At 46.2% G+C, this 15,358-nt stretch overlaps 1 pseudogene across 1 annotated transcript in view; it reads right to left on the bottom strand.

Moving 5' to 3' along the window:
* LOC147706252 (targeting protein for Xklp2-B-like) overlaps positions 1 to 15,358 on the bottom strand; it is a 232,490-nt pseudogene that overhangs the window by 28,773 nt on the left and 188,359 nt on the right. Inside the window, exons 9-10 of the transcript XR_015297625.1 lie at positions 14,207 to 14,336; positions 103 to 316 (exon numbers count right to left, since the gene is read on the bottom strand). The product of XR_015297625.1 is annotated as a targeting protein for Xklp2-B-like (transcript). The remainder of the gene's footprint in view (positions 1 to 102; positions 317 to 14,206; positions 14,337 to 15,358) is intronic.

Genomic DNA, 15,358 nt, shown 5'->3' with positions numbered 1-15,358 from the left:
TTTTCCAGTAATCTCCTACAATGCAACAAGGATTTGGCCAGTCCGGAAAAAATTCAGCGGGATGTTGGCGAGATCAAGCAATTCACAAGCAGGACGTCTTACCACTACTCCCATCAGCATCTCGGTTGGACAAGACCTCACAAGGAACATGCCCTCTTCCAGTCCAGGCTGCTGCCACTTTGCCCCTTGCTCTTGGAACCTTTTCTCTTGTTCCAGGTTGAAGCCAGTGGGTTCAGGTGATTCTTTCATAGACTGCTTTTTGGAGTGCAATAGGTCTCCATGAAGTGATCTGGCATCCAGTACTTTTGCGTGGCATCTATAAATAAAATTGATAGCCTCAGAAAGTAAAAAGTCTCAATCCATTTGCAACAGGAGAACAATTCACATTTTGTGGGCAAGGTTCCTAAACCACACGGCATCTAAGCAGAGTTACATTAAGCATACCAGGAGGAACGCAGCACAACTTAATACAAACTGTAGCACAGTAAAAGTAAGTCCACTCCAAGATCACCCCACCTCTATTAAACACAGATCTGGGGGCGTGGCAAGCAGCCAACGATGGCGGCCGCAGCTCAGAGAGGCTCCCGTGACGAGGCGGCTTCCCACTCAAATCAGTCATATTTATCCTGATCTTCGAGGTGCTTAGAGGGGTGGATCGGACCCAGAGGCCGTGCAGCACCCGGTGGTCCAATCTTGGGACGGCGAAGTCCCCGAAACAGCGCGATCACCTGGCAGAAGGCGGCGAGAGGTGGGGCCTAGCGCTCTCCTGGAGGCAGCGGAGTTGCGTAAACTTGGGACCCAGCTGGAAATAATCTTTTATCAGCGTTGGTTGGCCGGAAGCACCGGTGCCTGGGACGCACCGCCAGAACAATCCGTAATCATCCTCCGGCGGCCCGGTGATGCACTTGGGGCCCAGAGACGGCCTGTGGCGGTAGATACTCGCTGACCACGCCCGGAGGCGCCGCAAATAACGCCGGGGCTCAGACGGCCGGACCCGCCATTTTTGGGCGTTGGCTGCACGTTGTGCCCCGGGCTCTTCCAGCAACCACCCCAGCGGAACGGCTCGCCATGGCGGAGCGATGAAGACCTGCGGTCTGGGGACCTCCCAGGTGCCTACTACTGCAACAGTCGACTAACGTGACCCCCACGGACGACGACAAGATAGCGAACCATTGATTTGATCACGGACCTGCGTTGGTCCGCAAAGACCGTCAGACCACAGCCATGTCCAACAGAGGCCCCAGGAATACCACTACTCAGGCAAAACTGGACAAATTTGCTTACGAGAGACAGACTCCTCCCCAAGACCAGCGCAAAAATGCGGGGAAAACATCGGAGTCTGAGGGGGCGAAGAAGGCCACACTAGAGGACGTTCTGGCGGCGCTGGCTCAGGTGCAAGCAACGGTAGGAGCGACAGCCACGGAAGTCACCCCGATACGAGCGGATCTCCAGAAAATGAATGAAAGAGTTAAGCAGGTCGAGGTGGTCACTAAATCACTGGTCGAAGATGTGTCTGAGTTACAAACGGCAGTGGAACGTCTGCAGACAGATAAACTACTCAGAGGTAAGTTGGATGACCAAGAAGGGCGCTCCCGGCGCAATAACGTTCGAATTTTAGGAGTGCCGGAATCGGAGGACAAGGGCGCCATGGACCTCTATGTGGAAGAGTTAATCAAAACCAAACTCCAGCCCAAAGGCCTCTCGAACTTTTATTCGGTGGAGCGGGCCCATAGAGTGCCTGGGGCAAACCTAAGACAGGTGGTTCGCCTAGACCAATGCTGGCGAGACTTTTCAATTTCAGAGACCGCGACGCCATCTTACAGGCCGCGAGGGTGGCGCCGCCGATCCAAATACAGAACTCAAGAATCGCCTTCTTCCCAGACTATACGGCAGAGGTCTCCAGGAAGCGCAGAACGTTCCTGGAGGTAAAGAAAACTTTGAGGGAAAGGAACTGCCGTACTCTATGCTCTTTCCGGCCCGGCTGCGAGTGGTAGCGAACAAAAAAGTATGGTTTTTCGATACTCCGGAAATGGCCCGGGACTGGCTTGAGGGATGGCATACTGTGGACCGGCAGCGGAGGCGACACAGGTCCGACCAGGATCGTAGAAGCGACAGCAGAACTGGCTCACAGACGTCTGGACGTGGAGGAGCAGAAAGTTCTCCGTCCCGTGGTTTTGCGGGGGCTGGTGGTGAAGAATGAACCCCATACTCCAATTCTCTTGAACAGGGCAATAGCCGACCATTTACACACTGTTGTATAAGCTGCAGTTGGACACTGGCAAGAACACCCCTACGGCACGCAGGGATGCCGCCTGCTCGGGGAGAAGCTCTCCCCCCTACACGCAAGTACTCTGGTTGCGGGATGGGTTAAGCACTCTGCTCAGTTGGGGGGGCGGGCAGTTGAAAGTCCGTTAGGCAGGATAGCAGGGAGGGGGGGATGGGGGGGGGGGGTTCATAGTGTTACAGTTAGGAAGATATGTAAACGGTCGAGGACAATGTTTTAATTCCTGTATGAGTCAGTACATGATGGTTGGGATGGACAGTGATCGTAAGCCCCCGTGATGTCCCTTAGTTCTTCGCTGTGCATTGGCATAGCCACCATACCAGATCCACTTCTTGGCCGATACATCATGAAACCCGAGGTACCTAATGGCTGATAACTCTGTCCCGGCAGGGGGGGTAGTGGCTCCTGAATGACAGTGCCCTCCCCTACGTTTGCTGTCTTGGAATGTGAGAGGTCTAGGGGACAAGGTCAAGCGAGGGTTGGTACTGACCGCAATTAAAAGACAACGGCCCACCATAGCCCTACTGCAGGAGACTCATCTGGTAGGGGGGGCTACAAAGGCCTTGGACAGATGAGGTTATAAAATGTTGGTCACGTCCGGTTCCAGGGGGACCGGCATTCTAATACAGAAAAACGCACGATTCATCCCCTTACTGACTAAGACTGATGACCAGGGCTGCTTCGCGGCCCTGCAGGGGCAGTGGGAGGGGAAACTTGTTAATTTGGTCTCAGTGTATATCCCACCAGCACTGCACTCGGTTCACCTCCCAAAACTAGGCGACTTCCTTCTGACTCTCCCCGAGGGAGAGATTATCCTGGGGGGGATTTTAATGCAGTCATGGACACACAGCTTGATAAACACCCCACGCCGGTTCCGGCCGGGGGGGGGGGGGGGGGGGGGGGGGGGGCTGGGAGATCTACCTCCAGCGGTTCGCAGCGGCCATAGGACTGACTGACATCTGGAGACATTTACACCCTGGCACGAAACAATACACTTTTCACTCCGCTGTACATGGCAGCCTCTCTCCCATTGACCACTTCCTGACGCTGGGAGAGGGCCTCCAACATATAGATGCAATGGTAATTCACCCTCGAGGGATTTCAGACCACTCGCCACTCACGCTAACACTTTCCTCACAGGCACGATCACGCAAACGCATTTACCCCATTCACGCTACCTACTTTAAAGTTCCACAGGTTTGCAAGGCCCTTAAAAGAACAACGAAGCACTATTTCCAAGAAAACATACACTCAGTGCGCTCCCCCGAGATACTTTGGGAAGCCTATAAAACGGTCCAGCGGGGACAAGCCATTAACTCCATTACGGGTCATAAAAGACAACTGTCTCAGGAATTGGTCAATCTGGAGGTGGCTTTACAGGAAAGGACCACGGCCCATGAACAGCACCCCTCTCCATCAATCCTTCACGCACTCACCCTTCAACAACAGCTATATAACGACCACCTGCGCATCCAAGTAAAAGGACACATAACCGACACTCAAAATAGAATCTACGAGGTGGGTGAAAAAGCTGGGAAAATGCTGGCGTGGCTTGATAAACGGGAGGGTAATTCCAGGGGGATCCAACGTCTGAAAGACGAAAGTGGGGCGGTACACACAGACGTATCACAGAGCTACTCGCTGCCCATTTTGAACGGGTGTACACCCCGGAACGTGTTATCACACCAGAGATGGCCAAAGACCTCCTAGCTCCGATCGAGGTTCAAACATTGTCACCGGAAGCGTCAAATGAGTTGGAGGCGGACATCACTGCCGATGAAATCCAACTGGCGATTCGGGCTCTAAACCCGGGCAAAGCAATGGGACCCAATGGCATACCCATTGAATGGTACCAAGCAGTGCCTGAGACCCTCAGTGTACATCTATTGGGAATGTTTACAGAATGTCTAGAGAAGGGTTCCCTTCCGCCGGATCAGCGCGTGGCGACCATCGTAACGATTCCTAAACCGGGCAAACCACCTGATGAGTGTTCCTCTTATCGTCCCATATCCTTGCTTAATGCCGAAGTTAAGATTCTGGCTAAACTCCTAGCGACAAGAATCCTGCCCCATCTGTCGGCGATTATACACCCGGACCAATCCGGATTTATGCCACACAGAAACACAGCGTTGAATCTGCGAAGGCTGCACGGCGTGCTGGCTAGAGCAGATTCCATTAACACACCAGCAGTAATTTTGGCGCTTGACGCTAAAATGGCATTTGATTTGGTGGAATGGGCATATCTTTTTGAGGCACTGAAGCACTTGGGATTCGGGCCCCGCTTTATTGCGTGGGTCAAACTACTATACACTGACCCGATGGCACACGTGGTGGCTAATGGGCCATATTTCACGCACGTTCCCGCTGGGGAGGGGCACACGGCAGGGATGTCCTTTGTCCCCCCTGCTGTTCGCTCTCTTTGGAACCTCTCGCGACCCTCATAAGGACCTCGCCTCTCCTCAATAGCATATCATGTAGTGGGGGATGGGAGGATCGACTGTCTTTATATGCAGACGATATGTTGATTTATCTAACAGACCCCGAATGCGGAGTGCCGGCTTTGTTACACATTTGTGACACCCATGGCAGTGTTTCCGGCTATACGCTGAACTGGAATAAGTCGGAACTGTATGTTTTGCAGGGGCAGGCCCTGAACCTTGGCGAGGCGTGCCCACTAACAATAGCGGGCTCGTCGTTTAAGTATCTGGGCATTCATATCACTAGGGACCCGACGGAATTCATGGATAAGAATCTGACACCTCACTTGGATAGACTTAAACGAGATGTTACGTTCTGGTCGGGTCTTCCGCTAACACTCCTGGGTAGAGCTGCACTCTATAAAATGATGGCGTTGCCACATTTTTTGTATGTCCTCGAAAATACACCCTATCCTGTAGCCCCTAGGTTTTTCCAGAAAGTGGCAGCACTAGTTTCCAACCTTTTATGGGGGAACCTCCCTGCACGCATTGCACAATCCAAGCTGCACAGAGGCTGGTACAACGGGAGTATTGCACTACCTAACTTAAGACTGTATTACTGGGCAGCACACCTTAAGCCGATCAACCAATGGTTTCATGCACCTCAAATCGAGCCAGCGTTCCAGTCAGACAGGGCACAATTGGGCACGAATAGTCTGTTGGGTCCGTTGTATGATCACCGTAAAGTTCGTGCCTTACTGGTCCCACTAAATTAACAGTTCAGTTGTGGCATACAGCAGCGCTTGGTTGGAAAGGGAAGATCACCAAGATGACCCCGCTGTGGGACTCTCGGGTGCTGGGCAACATGAGGAACAGTAAGGGTTTTACACACTGGGATACTATAGGGATTTCCACTGTGGGTGATCTTTGGGAGAGGAATGGGGTGATACCTTTTGCCCGGCCAAAAAAATTAAATGACCTTGGTGACAGGGAGCTTTACAGGTACATCCAAATACAACATGCATTGCTCACAGCCCTGCCCCCCCGACACACCTCTGCCCGAGTCCTCGCCATTGGAAGACCGCCTCCTTACTGATTGCATGTTGGAAAGGGCAACATCACTCACTTACCGCAAACTGCTCAATAATTTCACGGATCCAACACTGTTAAAGGGGAAATGGGAGGGGGACACCAGCGAAATGGACGAACATGAGTGGAATGAGGCACTTGAGTCCCCTAAGGAAGTGGGCATCTCGGCGCGAATGCGGCTAGTGCAACTCAAGATACTACACAGGGTTTATTACACTAGGACCATGTTACACCGCATTCGTAGGACGCCACATCCATACTGCCTTCGTGGGTGTGGGGAGGAAGGAACATTTATCCACACCATATGGGAATGCCACAAGATTCGTGAATACTGGAAACAGATACTCCGCACAATCTCACAAACATTAGATCTGTCGCTGTTGCCTGACCCACGGAGGTGCTTACTAAACATATGGGAGCCTACTGACAATTCCAGATATGAACAGCTCTGGGTCACGGTAGGATTAATGGTGGCAAAACGAGACATCGCACAGCGCTGGGGTGCGGCAGAACTGCCGACCAAGTCACAATGGTGTCTGAATATGGACAGGGTGATGGTAACCGAAAGGGCAGTTTATTCTAACCGGGCCTGCCCAGGGAAATGGAATAAGGTTTGGACGAAATGGAATGTGTACAGGGGGGAAATTTGTGATCCCTTACTGGAAGATGATCAAGATGTCCGACGAGGAAGAGGGGTGAAGCTAGATGAGATGGGTGGGAAGGAGGGAAGCCAGGGATACTGTACGGGATCTCCTCTTAGAATGGACACGTGGGTAGCAGGAGGTGGATGTAAGGACAAAATCGGTGGGGGCGATCGAATACCGGGGTATGAGATTAGAGTAGGCCTCTCCCAAGAGGCACTTGTAACTCAAACTGTTGATTCATGCAAGATCGTAATATCATTCCTAACGTTTTAAGTTGAAGTTTGTTGTTTTTTTCAAAAAAAGTAAAATCCAAAACCTCATCCAGCGTCGACACAGATATCTGAGATGCACTTTTATTTTGCAGCCACCTCATTTGAACATATACAGAAACTGGTGACTTACTGACTATTTCGAAATGCTGCATTTTGAATTACGAACCGTGATAGCGGCCGGCCCACTGGGTTGTAGGCATTCCGCTGTGTACTATAAAATGTGCAATAAAGGTTTAAAAAAAAAAAACACAGATCTGACACTAACCATTTGTACTACACGGGTAGAGCAAATGGTTACACTACAGAATTGTAAGAAAACATGGTTTAAAAAAAAAAAGGGGGGGTTTAAACACAACTCCCAATTGCAATCACAGATTATCTATAATAGTTTAATGGAACTAACTTGCACCTATAGTTGGTAAATTTACCCCAAAAATATGGATTGCAGATCTATTTTATCTAGGTCATGACTAACCTAACTTCGTCAAATATATACAAAAAACACACATCAGACCCATTCATTTCTCAAACATTTTTCAATTCAGTTCCAATCATAGAGTACAAGTTTGGGTCTGGTCAGTGTTAAACCATCACAATGAGGGTCAGATATAGTACCCTTCAAGGATGGAAAGAATAGAAATAGATAAAACAAATCCATATTTTAAATTGTAATTATTGATTTTAATACTCATCTTGTTTATTCTCCAAATTGAAAATACACAATTTTCTTGGTATAGTCACTAGCAAAATATTTTAGAATTAAGTTTCAACAGGTGGGATTATGATCACTTAACACACTCTGGGGAATTAGGAGTTGAAAATTCAGAAAACTCAAGATGGTATAAGTTATTTTATCCTTAAAGAGGATAGTCTCCAAAGGTGGCAACATTGTGATGCAGAGTTAATCCACTTAAGACGTACATTCCCATCTTCTAAAGTTAGTAAGCAGTTTACCTTCCTTATCACCTTGCTATTAATAACATTCAATGTGTAAGACTACTATACTGCTCAGACCCTCCAACATTGGGATTTCCCTCTATTTTTAAATGAGTAAAACATGCATAGTCTATTAAAGGCTAGTATCCAGTTTAATTATTTCTGCCTTTCAGTTCTCTTAAATCAAGCAAATTGTTGATTTTAACCTCTGCACATATTGAGTGTTTCCACATAGTTTGTTGGCTACCAGAATTCACATTTGATTATGGTAAAAAACTAACCAGCTATGAAATAAGCGGTCATAAAACACATACAAACATAGCTCTCTGAACATGTACACATACCTTCATATATTATATTGATTCTCCTAGGTCTTCATTTAATTTATTCCAATTTCCCCCTCCCTTTCAGCAGTCAAGTTAATGTAATTTCTAAGCTTTGTATTATAAAGTGTTAGTAATCCTTATGCATGAATTTTATGATCTGTCACCACAAACTTTCAAGAGGATTCTTACTGGTATGACTGCAGAGGTTAGTTAGAAGGATCATCAACAATTCAATAAGGTCATAACACCCATTAATAAAGAAAACAGACATACCGGCTTAACCCAGACAACTACAGGCCAATTACAAAATGGCATTTCCAGGGCAAACTAATCGAAAGATCAGCATTCGTCCATAGGTCACCATTCATTAAAGACAATTCCATACTTTGACTTCCAAACAGGTTTTCGTCCAGGAAGAAGCACAGAACCTGCCCTCATTGCCATCTGGGATGACCATAAGAACACAGTTCACCATAACAGGGTTGCTGCACTACTTCTCTTGGAGCCCTCAGCTGCCTTTTGACTGTGGACCATGACACCAATACAAAGACTCTACACAAGTACAAATATAAGGGGCCCCTCAAGAATATATCATCTCACCTATGCTTTTCAACATCTAAAAAAAAAGTAATTACCAGCACTGAACAATGAATTTCACCTCATACTCCAACTATGCAGAGGATACAAATACTCCTTAAACTGGAAAGCCCCAAAGACATTTATGCAACTGCAAATTTGTGAGCTCAGGGCCATTGATCAGTACATGCCAAATTGAATACTTCCAAAACAGAGGCTACGATTGGAAAAATGATGACCCCAATTGCCGCCTGGCCAGACGATATGGGAACACAGCATAAAGTATCCAAGTGGTAAGAAACTTTGGCATTCATTGATAGCTTGGAGTCCATGGTAATTCCAAAGTAGAACAGCTAGCTAGATCAAGCTTAATTACTATAAAAACGCTCTGCAACGCATCTTCCCCCACCTGGTTTTTCCACACAAGGTCCAGGCTCCCATCTTGTTCTGTAGAAACTAGATTACGCCAATAGTCTCTACCACGGATCATCTAACTATAAAAAGACTACAACTGAATTAGGACTCTGCTGCCAGACTACTCCTACATATGAAGCCACAAGCCCACATTTCCCCTGCCTTAACACCTTGGCTGCTAAGGGGTTTCCCCTCCTGTGCTAAAAATGCTTGAATATTATAGTTTCATGACAAGGTCAGCTCGTCATAAGCACAGCTAAACCGTGCCTCATGACGAGCTGGCCTGGTCATGAGCATGGAAGGGGTTAAAAGCCCTACATTGATTACCGGTTGCCAGCAGATCCTCATTCAAGCTGTTTTGTATCACCCACCGAGCAATAAATGGAACAGGACCGCTCTTCATGAGTAATAAAACTACCAAATACATTCAAAAGGAACCTCCGCTCAAGATTGGCACCTCGCCTCAAAAACCTAGCATACAAGAAAAACCATAGGTGGCACATCCTGCTCTGTTCAAGCAGCCAAACCTATGGGACTCTATACACCCCCCCCCCCACACATAAAATCCACGGATAACTATCTTATCTTAAGAATACTCAAAAGTTTGCTTTTCCCCACATAACTACCATACTCAAATATACATCAGGTCCCTGTGTATATACATAGTTATTTGGATTATATGTATTTAGATATGTGTATTCCTTTGTATGAATGTGTATAATCATGTTTATAGATAGATATTACTTCTGCTGAACAAATCTACATATTACTTATGGTTATATTAGGCCATGTTAAAGGTTTATAGGTCACTGTATAAAGTATATATTTTATCATAACTATTTATCCAAGATTGCTTCACTATGGATTAAAAAAAAAAAAAACATACAACTAGCTTAACGTACAGCAACACTTGAAAGTGAGTTTATTAAATACAATGTAAATCTAGATTTATTACCTTACAGAAGCTACATGAAAGGTATATATGGATAAATATTTTTATATTTCTCTTTACTCCCAATTCAGCATCTCAAATCCCCCACCCTAAGTCTCTCAATAGTTCCTCTACAACCACTCATCCCAAACCCTATTCTACTACAATTATCCCCACAATAACCATTTCTAGTCTTTCCTAATCTCAAACCTTTTACTATTCAAATCCCCCAAACAAGCCTTTCTAAACGCTTTCTTCTGACTCTACTCTTGTAGCTTTGGGGACATAGAAAAGTCTGAATTTTCACACTTTTAGGAATGTGAGGTTCAGTAGTCTTGGTAATGTCATAGGCAGTGCTGGCAGGTACAATGGGTGGTGCAAGCAGTTTTCCGCTTCCACCATTGGTCCTGACACATTTTATTTTTACTAATGGAGCATGGAATTTTTGCAAGCATTGAGCATTTGCCGTGATTGCTTTCCAAAGGGTGCAGCATGTTTAAACCTATAGGCAAAATACAATTCATGGAGGAAAACTGTGAAGAACTTGCAGCCATGCAACCTCCCTAGAAAACAGTTTTATATCCCCCCCCCCCCCCCAACATGGTTTAAAACCACTGCAGAGCTTTCCTTTACTCTCATGAATATGTTTTTTGTTTTTTAATAAGCATTTTACAATTCCACATAAATAACTACTAGTGGAATAGTCAGCTTGAGAACTATACATTACATTTTGCTGTATAAACAGACGGTTGAGACTTTACAAAATAACTATCAAGGTGTCCAACGCAGCAATGTTTCCAGATACACTGCTGCCTGGTGGCACTCCAGATACATTACCAATAACTCCTGAGAAAATGCACTGCAGGAACCTCAGTGCATACAGTGAATTTGTAAAACCAAGACTGCTTCCAGCAGAAAGGTCTGCGACTATTTGAATTAGCAGACTCCATAAATCTATGGACAAAATGACCAAAGCACATCTCCCAAATAGTGTAACACAGATCCTTTACTAGACAAACACAAACCCGTATAAGGGGTGCCATTAAATGTAGCTCACCTGTGTAGACAAAAAATGATTTTTCTACCATGGACGCGCTAAACCTGGGCATACAAGTGAAAAAGTTACTTACCTTCGGCAACGTTTTTCTGGTGCATACTAGATCAGCTTGCAGAATCAACCCCTTAGTCAGGTTTCTGGCTCCAACCTGGAAATAGCTCAGTTTCTGGATCTAACCTGGCATCATCTCTGCTCTATACGTGGTGCAAGTGCAACTTCGCTAGGACCATAGAACGCCACCCTAGCGCACAATTAAATCCTCATGAATTTTGTCGAGGACCAGACCAGGATAGCATTAAACCAAGCGTGGACGCTCAGTGTAACAAAGTAACTTGGACCCTTATAGTACGGGTGGCCTATGAACATCCTTCAGTTAGGGAAGGTAGTGTGAACTGCGACAAATCTGCCCGTGGATAAGTATAAACCAGAATGATAGTTACCGATGGTAAGTAACATTTCTTCCGATGGATACTTCTACCTGCAGATTAGATTAAAGACACACCATGGCAGTAGCACCTCCCAGGTTATGGATCTGAAGGAGCAGTCAAGACTAAAATTTTGCAGCATAGACCTAGCTAAATGGGCACTCTTTCGCAAACCACTATTCATTGAACTCACAAGTGTGAAGGAATGGCCAAGTCAGCCCATTGGGGCATAGCGCAAACTAGACCTGAAGGTATCAGAGCTTTACATGAGCTCTGTTGCGTTTGACACATTCATTTGGTTAAATACAGGGATATTCAGTGAATTGCACAGGATGTTGATCAGGACATATCTAAGCCACTAGAACCACCCTCGCAAATGCTGAAGTTGAAGACTCTGCTCTAGCGGTTCCTTCTTGGCAAGGGCATAACATTTTGAAGCAGTTATGACCCAGAGTGACTAGGTCCTCTCCTGGACTGCCTTGCTCTTTGCTACCTACATTTCCAACAAAAATCAGGTTGTCAGAACTAATCTCTTTTGCCTGGTCCCCCAAATACGATGGAGTAGAGGGAAGATTACTTTACCTACAATGAATGGATTTACCCCAGATGAAGTGGTCACCGTCTTAGGCATGAAAGCGGCCTTAGTCTTCAAGCCCTCTTGGGTAGACACACGAAAGGAAGACAGCCTGAAACTCGCAGACACCTCACCCACATGACAGTCTTCAAATCTAATCTTAACAGGCAACTGTCAAGTCGTCCAAATACAGCATCCATGAAAAAGATTCAGCGCCACTGGGGCAACACTAAAGGTGTAAGAAACAAACAGAAGTTCCTTCAGTGATCTGATGTTATTTGGAGATTTGAACATGGAAGGCTTATCAGGGAGACCAAGAAAAGTCACAGGTGCAATGTAGTTAGGCAATGCTCACTGCACACTCCTGTTGGGCTAGCAAAAAAAACGCTGAGCTTCCGACAGATATGCTCGCAACTAGTTTGCTCCAAACACCATGTGACAAACCATTTCCACCCCCCAGCATGGGCAGATTATATGGACGGGGGACAAAATGACATGGATATCAATCACATCAGGCAAAGTGGAAGCTCCAGTCATGAAGGTGGAGCTAAGGCAGAACATTAGTATGCAAGAGGTGTGCACCTCCAGGTGGGTGGCTACACCTCTAGCATGAGCAACCTGATATGTACACCTAAGAATTCTACCATCTTCAGGAGGGCATAAATATTGGGTTCTGGTTAGAAAAGGTGAACTACACCTCCGGATGTAGTCACATCAGGGGGCGAACTAGCTGTAGGGACTAGCCGCCCATTTGCTACTAGCTCCCACACCTCTAAATCTAGGATTTGAGGGAACATCCCCCCCCCCGTCCCTGACACCAGAACCTCAGTTCGGAACCAAAACAGGATTCCCCCCACCTGCACCAAAGCAAAAGAGGGATACTGGGTCTCTGAGGCAACAGACTTGGAGCAGCGTTAACGACCCTCATTCTTGGCTAAAACATAGCACTTCCTGGCAGAGTGTCCCCTGTAGAAGCCAGAAGCACCTTTAGTCTTCCTTGGACAAGTGGGACTAGTCGCCTGCAAACTGCAGGTTAAAAACTCACCTGATCCAACGAATCGCTGGCCATCGGGTCCACCATGGGAATCGCCAAATCCAGACAGTCCAGACAGTCCAGTGCATTGTGGGAGTTGTAGTCTCACCTGCCCCGAAATTTCACACCACTACATTACTCCTTCAGATCCAGTGAAGTACCAGAAGCTTTCTCTGTGCTTACCGCTACAAAGGCTCGTTGGACATCAGCCCCGTAACCAACCCCTTAACTAGATGCTGCATTAAGAAGATATTCCACAAGGCCTGCAATCAATGTCGGAACAGGACTCTTAGCAGCACTGCAACAGTAGTAAAAAGCAGGCAGGACAGCACCCGACTCTAAGGGCTATGTATAATTGACCCGATTGTTGGGGCTTTGTCCTGAGACCTGCACCACCTTTATACTGCTAGGGTACAAGGTAACGCTATCCCTAAGTGATAGATTGTAACTAGTAGTTTGTCATTGACCGAAATGTTAAAGGTCTGCTGTAGTCCCTCCCTGCATTTATTTTCTATTGCTTTGAAAATCTATAACTGCGGGTATACGTATACTATTTTGTTTGGTTTCTACTCAAGATAAATACACCCTACATAAATTGGTGTTGGATGTCTACTGAGTTGTCAATTACTTACGAACAATAAGTGTACTGTAAAATGATACTTACCGGACTGCTCTGTTCCACGCTATCAGGACTGAGCCATTGATTTTTTGTGTGAATCCAAGGCGCATCTTTGAGGAATTGTGATAAAACATACTACACATTACCCTTTCCTACAATTAGCCAACATGACAAATGTATTCCGACAAAAGTACATAATTTATATTAAAAAAAAAAAAAAAAAAAGCTTGTCTGCATTGGAACCTAGATAATCTGCAGAGGCCAAAGCAATCAATGTCTGCAATACTGGAACTGCAGCAAGCCAGCCTGAAAACCACCCTGTTCAATGATATTCAGACATTTAATTCACTGCTATGGACTACAAACTATCTGGGAGAATCATGGTAGTTCAACTTGAAATTGAAGAGTGTATTGCAGCTACTGGTCTCAATGCAACATACCTTTTCGAACATTGAAACAATCCCATTAAGTCAACAGAAGGATGCGCTGCAGCAATATACAAAACTTCATAATGCAGGTAAATATGAACTGAGGGAACAGAGTGGTTTGGCAACATATTTTAATTACAGAAACATTTGCTTTGTAAAATGGCATGCAGCAACCACTTACTTCTGTAGCTTTTGCCCACCAGTCTCTTGTTCAGCCGCGCTTTTGCAGGTTACTGGTTTGCAGCTTTTGGTCCCAAACTCAGGACTTCTGGGATTAGCGGACTTGGCTCTCCGACATTCCACAAATGGACCTTCAAAGGACATATACTTTAGGAACCCAGATGTTAGGGCAGCAGACGTGCTTTACTAACAAATAAAAATCCTGCAACCCCTCACCCTCCGCAGCCAGTCCACCATCCCACTTTACCCAACTTCTACTCCTAAGCAACCACAGACACCGTCCATACAATGTCCCACAGTAAGCCACCTTCACAAACTCAAAGTCCAAACTAACCACATTCTGGGCTCACAAGCATCTTACTCTGCATGACTCAGAACTAGCCCCCCGCCCGAAATGTCTGATGTTTACTCTTAACATACTTACCTTCCCCATTCAACTTGTTGATTTACACAACCTTCGAGTTGAAACCTTTGACCTCGGCAGACTCGAGCAGAAGCCTTAAAGAGGTTGTTCGCAAACCAGACACCTCAATGATGCAGCACACTAGTTATCTATCCCTGGGGCTACCATCAAACCTGCTACACCCACTCATTACAATCCAGAAATCCACATACATACCTGCCTTTGCTGAACTGCTGGCATATTGTATTAAGAGACCTTTATGCAGCAATTGGTACCACTGATAAGGCATCAAAGTGCTTTTAATGACAGGTAGCATGCTTTGGCCTATCTGGCAAGTGTGTGGGTGTTGTATGCAAAGACCAGAGTAGTGTTCCCAGGTCAGGTACTGCACCTCAGCACAACATTGGTTCAAGACGAGCAGCGGATGGAATGCATTCTCTTGTACAATAGTAATTGGTTGTTAGGGCAGAGGAAGGTCTTTGCCTTAGTACGTTCCGGGTGGTCAAGGATGTGGTCTTTGCTGGGGGAGAATACTATCACTTTGCTACATGCTGGAGGTTAGCCACAATGCATGAATTCTAATAGGGTGTGTTGATCAGCAGTGGTGCCAGGCTCGATTGAAGGGATTTATTCAGTGACTTACTTTAAGAAGAATGGACCTGTGACAGTTGGCCAGAGAGGGCCTTAAAAGGGTGGACATGTGGCAGACCTTGGCATAGCAATTGTCTTGCTGCTGCTTTTTGGATTCTT

This window comes from Lissotriton vulgaris, chromosome 7 (assembly GCF_964263255.1).
Source record: "Lissotriton vulgaris chromosome 7, aLisVul1.2, whole genome shotgun sequence".
NCBI lineage: Eukaryota > Metazoa > Chordata > Amphibia > Caudata > Salamandridae > Lissotriton > Lissotriton vulgaris.
Note: the sequence above shows the minus strand (reverse complement) of the source record. Positions and strands in the feature narration are given on the sequence as shown.